Here is a 6,859-nt window from a genome sequence, read left to right as displayed (position 1 = left end):
AGATGAGCTGATGGATACAACACAATTTCCAGTCTCATCCCTGGTACAGTATAAACTGATATTAAAATCATACAGTGTTGCAGACCAGTATCTCACGATAATATTTTTGTCTCTCAAGCAGTCTGCTTTTGTAAGAGTGAACGTCATACTGAACTGAACCAACAGATGTTTGCAGTTAGATTGGCTTTCCTTCTTGTGACCAATACTCAGTCCTTTTCAAGGGCAAAGAGGAATGATTCTCTTTCCATACCATCAGGATAGATTCCTCTTACAGCCAGTCATCTGCCATGTAGCCTTGTCAGTTCCAGTTTGCCATAAAACAATTAAAACATAACTCTTAGAGATTGTGGAGTCTCCATGCAGTGCTTCAGCAAATACTTGGCATCATCTTTAGGACTTGCTGCATGACTGTCTTCCTAACTTTCAAGACCTGTTGCAGTCTGTTTGAGGTGACACAAGATTCACGTCACAAATCTAAATATTCTCTCCACCACGATGACAAACTAATGTATTTATGACAAGCTAGCTTTACATTACATACTTTAGCATACATCTGTCTATTAACAAAGCAATACTTTTTATTTATCAAACCTCACAAAGTTCATAAGAATTTCTATGGCTTACAGGCAAAAATGTCTTCCTTGGCATCCAAACTAACTGAAGCCATCTGTCTAAGCATTTGCCAATTGGTTGCAAAACAAAAGCTTTTTAAAGAAAAAAAAATAAACCTTGTCAAAGATATCACTTCGTATTTCATTATATTTGGCCAGATCACATTGATTTACTAAAAATAGAAAAACCAATACAGAACAAAAACAAAGAACATGTACAATTACACTAAACAACTTCAAACTGCAGTAGGGGATTTTAATTTTGGTTATTAGTGGCAAGTATAGCACAAGCATTCTGACAGATATGCTAATTATTAGATTTACTATACAGTACATTAAATTTATAATAATAATTCCTTACAGTTATATAGCAGTTTTCTAGACACTGCACTCAAAGTGTTTTACAGGTAATGGGGACTCCCCTCTACCACTACCAATGTGCAGCATCCACCTGGATGATGTGACGGTAGCCACAGTGCACCAGAACTCTCACCACAGATCAACAATCAGTAGGGAGGAGAACATAGTTGCATCATAGAGGAGGAATATTAGGAGGCAATGACTGGTTAAGGCCAATGAGATTTGGCCAGGATGCCGGGGTAACACCCCTACTCTTTTTGAGAAATGCCCCAGGATTTTTAATGACCACAGAGGGTCGGCGCCTTTTTACAGTGTAGTGTCCCTGTCACTATACTGGGGCATAAGGACGCCACACAAACTGTGGGGTAAGCACCCCCTACTTGCCCAACTAACACCGCTTCCAGCAGCAACCTTAGCTTTCCCAGGAGGTCTCCCATCCAGGTACTGACCAGGCTCACACCTGCTTAGCTTCAGTAGGCTGAGCAAAAATGATAACATTTCTATAAATAATCCTCTGACATATATAGATATCTATCACAACAATCTCTCATTAAATGACCACATTAAAAATATAACATTAAAATAAACAAGGGGGCAATCAAATACACTATTTACTTAGTAGTAAAAATGCATTAATTAACACCACATACTGTATATGACAGATTCTATGCTAATTTTGACTGATATCAATATCAGTACATTTCCATAGAGCATATTTAACAGTGATTTTCATAGAGCTCACATAACAAACGATAAGATCAAGAGTTATTACTTAACAAATAATTTATCAAGAGTGCATAACTTTTAAAAGCCCATATGACCAAATATTGGCACAACATCCTTTTATTTGCTAATCCAATACAATACTGCCTATCCTGACACACAATTTTCTCAGAAGCCAAATAACCTACCGGTAAGCCTTTGGATTGTGGGAGGAAAACAGAGCACCTGGAGGAAACCCACACAAACTTGAGGAGAACTTTCAAACTCCATACACACCCCAGCATTGGTACCTATGGCCACAGTACTACAAGGCAGCAATGCTATCATTGCACCACCATGCCACACATTAGCACAAAGTTTAACTACATAAATAACCTATCCCTGATTCAAATCCCATAGATTCTGAACAAGTTTATAATTGCGTACATGCCATTTCAAACAGATGTATCACATTTTTCCACAAAAAATCTTGAGATTTCTTGAAAAAATTTCTACTGGCAAAACAAAATCCAGAATAAAGTACTATACGTCACATTATAAGAGATGTTTGGAACAATGTTGTTCTATGCCTTTTCTCTTCATTGTATCTATTGTGGCCTAAGTTGTATGCACTGTACTGTATGTTACCTCTATACAGCTTTTTGTACACATTCAAAATGGATTGTTATATATTAAAGACCATTTAGCAGTAATATCTGTCTTTTCAATAAAACAAAAATATTAGCACCTGACATACTAGATCACACAGTATCGGTTCTGAAACCCTATACATCACATTTGTCCAGTGGAGAGGTCTTTATCAGGACTCGCTTTTCCATGTCCACTAACTCAGTTGAAAGATGATCTTCTCATTCAGTACTCATGTTCCTTTTTATTAAACCAGTGAAAACAGTTATTCAGAAACTGCAACTACTGTATATTTTAACAATTTTATATTTAATAGTCATTTATTGGTACACTGAGTAAACACAGTTAATGGGAGTTTAACACCTGATTTAACAGAAACTAAAAATAAAAAACCTGACTTCACAAAATGCCGAACACCTCGTGTTATTTTCTTTGCTGTTGTACAAAGATCAAAGGTTGTTAACTTTCTTGCCCTTCCTCAAAACACTTCTGGGGACTACCAGCTTACAGTAGTAAAAAGCCTTGTAAGGTCTCATAATTGAACAGTCTGATAATTCAAAGGTAGTGAAATTATTCCAAGACTGATAAACAGTTTTTTCGATGGTATTACTGCCTTGACCTGCTCAATTAAACCTGTACACTGTGACAATGTGGCTGATAAAGACATTTTCAGTACACCTTTATAGATAGATAAGACTTTATTGATCCTGAAGGGAAATTGATGTGTTACAGCAGCCCAGCCCAAGACAAGCAAAAACAGACATCAGAATAGATGAAAAATTAAAATATGTACAGTAATACAAAATAAATATAAAATAAATACATAAGTGTGTGCAAAATATGCTCAATGTCACTGTAAAAACAATTGAATATGTGCAAAATGTGCATAGGTATATACAGATTGAGTGTCCAAAAAAAGTACAATGGTGCAACATGCTGTCCATAGATGAGCAAATGAAGGGCTAACAGTCCTAGTCTAGGGCAGCGTTATACACCCTGACAGCCGCCGGGAGGAAAGACCTGCGGAAATGTTCCCTTGAACACCGTAGCTTGAGCAGTCTGTTGCTAAAAGTGCTCCACTGCCTAATAACAGTCCCATGAAGCGGATGAGAGGCGTTGTTCATGATGGCTGTGAGCTTGGTCAGCATTCTCCTCTCAGCCACCACCTCAAGGGGGTCAAGGCTCAGCCCCAACTCAGAGCCAGCCTTCTTGATAAGTTTATTAAGCCTATTTACATATGCAATTTATGATTGGTTACCTAGGATCCGCATTATGATGAGCCTCAAGTGCACTATTTTATTTGTAGCTAATGAATGTCCTTTAGAGGTCAGAATGCACACTCTCAGCAGGCAGGGTTACGTGAATCAGCGCCTGTTAAGGAATGTATTTTTTTGTAAATGCAATGCTGATGGACTGAACTTTTTCAAAACTGAATCCTGCCTCTAGAGGACAGCAAAGGCTGCAAACACAGCAGCAGTCGGACACTGTTGGGACTGCATGTTCCAGCTCTGTTGAAGTGTCGTGAAAGTGTCTCTGAAAATTGCACAACCGGATATGGGAAGAAAATGGGAGGAGAGGGTGGGGGAAGCTACAATACAAACGTCATTTCTGCCACAAAAGCTTTAGATCATAGAAATCAGATTCTGAACTGTTATATAATTCCCCACTTAATCTGATTAAGGATTAGGTTTGTATGCTCAAACCAGTAGTTAAATTACTCTGATATATTACATATTTTAAGAATAATACATTAAAAAGGCAAGCAATTCAATTTATTAGGGTTACAGTCATAGTGAAATTACTCTTAGGTATGGACATAAATCCAGAGATGGTGATATCAGGTGGATGTGCAAAAAGTGATTTTACTACTGAATATATGCATGGAGATCTGTGAGGACACTGATCGCATATTGCATGGAAGATGTTTAGGGCAGGTAAAGATCTTGAATAGGAGAACCACAATATGCTGCTTTTTCATTGACACCCTCTTGGCACATTCTGAAAGCCCATATTTTCATATAGAGGAACGATCTGGAAGCTCTGCAGCCTGCCTGACAATGGCCTGCATTCAGCCAAAGATAGACGTGACACAACAGACCATGTAATGGCAGAAATTAATTAAAAGCTTGGGCTGGGGAAACGAAAAACTGCCGCATTAACTTGACTGAAAAGTTTAGAAGCAAATCGCACTCCTGAACCTTCTGTAGATTGGGATATCTAACTTGGCCCAGTGTCCTACATGTTAAGGTTTCATTGCTATTATTAATAGATTTTTAACAACAAATGAACTTCACATAAATGTACATTATTACTACTGTTATTTTGGAAATAAACATATTACTAGGAGCAACATATCTGAAATACAAACAGGAGTTTAAAAGTACAGGAATTCATAACAAGAATATACAGAATAGGTAAAATCATCCAAGTCTTCAGCAACTTGTGGGAAGCCATTTAGGAATGAAAATCACTCTTCCTTGTGTTATAGAACTCTTTCTTTTGCAGGATTGGAATATAGTGAAATACATGGGAGTCAATTTTATTTTTGCTTATGTCACTGACCTAACCTTTATCAAGTACTGAATGCATAGAAATACTTTAAAGCAGGAGTCTCCTACCCTGATGTGGGAAAGCCTCAGTCTACAGGGTTTAGTAGTGGTTTAGTGGAACAATTTAATTATGATCAATTAAACAGGCAGTGTATTCAATTAAATCATTTAGAGATCACATGAAACAAAAATCAGAATATCCTTCAGTTCTCAAGAGCCAGTGCTTCCTTCATTGAAACAGGCTTGCTCAATTGGTTTATTGCTTAAACAAGTGTTCCTAACCTTCAAATAACAGTTGATCTAGGTGTTATTTAAATCTAGATTAAATTACACCTGCCAGCAGCTACTGTATATCACCCTGTAATTCACAACAGGTACCCCACTGATGCTAAGCAGACATAAGCCTGGCCAGTACCTGGATGAGAGGCCTCCTGGGAAAGCTTGCTGTTGGAAGAGGTAGTATGATGATGGGAACACTATACTGTAAAAGAGACACCATCCTTTGGATTACATCCATAATCAAGGTCCTGACTCTGTGTGGTCATTAAAAATCCCAGTCTCTTTCTTGAAAAGAGTCAGGGTGTTAACCTGATGTCCTAGCCAAATTTTATCATGGCCTCTTAATAATCCCCATCTATGAATTGGCTTCATTACAGTTTTCCTCCACGCGCATAGCTGATGTGTGGTGAGCGTACTGGTGCACTTTTGCGTCCATTGCATTTTCTAGGTGGGAGCCACACATTGGTATTGGTGGAGTGGAGTCTCCATTACCTGTAAAGTGTTTTGAGTGGAGTGTCCAGAAAAGCGCTAGACAGGTGTGAAGATTAATCAGTTCATCCCGGATCTATGGTGACCTATAAAAATAACGGGATTGGAGATTAGAGAACCCTGCGTTAAGAAATGCAGCTTCAAGAAATATATCAGATTTTATGAAAATTTTCTCTGCCAAAATCAGGTGGAGCACACGTTTTATTTCAGAATTGCCATTTTGCACTATGATGCTATAAGTGCTTTATAAGGGAGTCCATGATGCAGAAAAGCCATCATTAAAGTCCATCACCTAGCAACACAGAAATTGCAATGCATAACAGCAACACCTGAAAACCAGAGGTAGCCTCTCCAAGACACATTTAGTACTAAATATTCAGTTCATAATTCCCCCAAATTTATTTTAATTAACAACAGTGTGAGAGGCTTATCTAGATTAGTCTGTAAATTTGGACTCGGGTCAAAAAGAGCTGTAATGCAATGCACAATAAACCACCACCCTCAGGCTCACTAATGAAAACAAAGAATTATTTGAAACAACATTCACACCAAAAATGGAATACTACTCAACAGTGTTTTGGAGACTATTAATCTCCATTAAACATGTGACTTGTACAGGACTGGAAAGGGGGCAAGCTTGAAGAAAAACAATCGGATAAATGTTCCTTTTATTTTATAAACCCTCATAACAAACAGCTTCACTGTTCTCTCCCCTTTCCATGCACCCTGGACTGTGTGAAAACCCTGTAGAGTCCAAATACAGAGGCAGTGAAATTATCAGTGCTGGAATACAGCCAGGACAACCAATTTATAGAACTGTGGCAACTGCCCAGCAGGGAACATTTTATATGAGAAAATTTTTTGATTTTATTTGCATACCTCATTTTTCCAAGAAAGAACATTGCATAAATTTATAATGAAACATGTATTTGAAATTAGGTTAATGTTTTGAATAAGCGCTATATATATTCCATTTCCTATAATAAGCACATGCATTAATGGAAAAAGCACGTAGTTTTGAAATTTCAAGTGCCATTAGAAAAAGCACACCATATTGTCAATCACTGCTGTTTGGAAAAAAATAGAACATCGTTAAAGTGAGAAAAGTCAAACCTGGCATGGTTTGTAAATTCAATTGCCAGGTCTAATAGACCTAAACACAACAGTCATAAAAATTCAGAGAAATGACATTTAGTCAAAAATGTATGAATACAGATAACA

Source organism: Lepisosteus platostomus, chromosome 10 (assembly GCF_059453375.1).
Source record: "Lepisosteus platostomus isolate fLepPlt1 chromosome 10, fLepPlt1.hap1, whole genome shotgun sequence".
NCBI lineage: Eukaryota > Metazoa > Chordata > Actinopteri > Semionotiformes > Lepisosteidae > Lepisosteus > Lepisosteus platostomus.
This window is presented reverse-complemented; position numbering follows the sequence as displayed.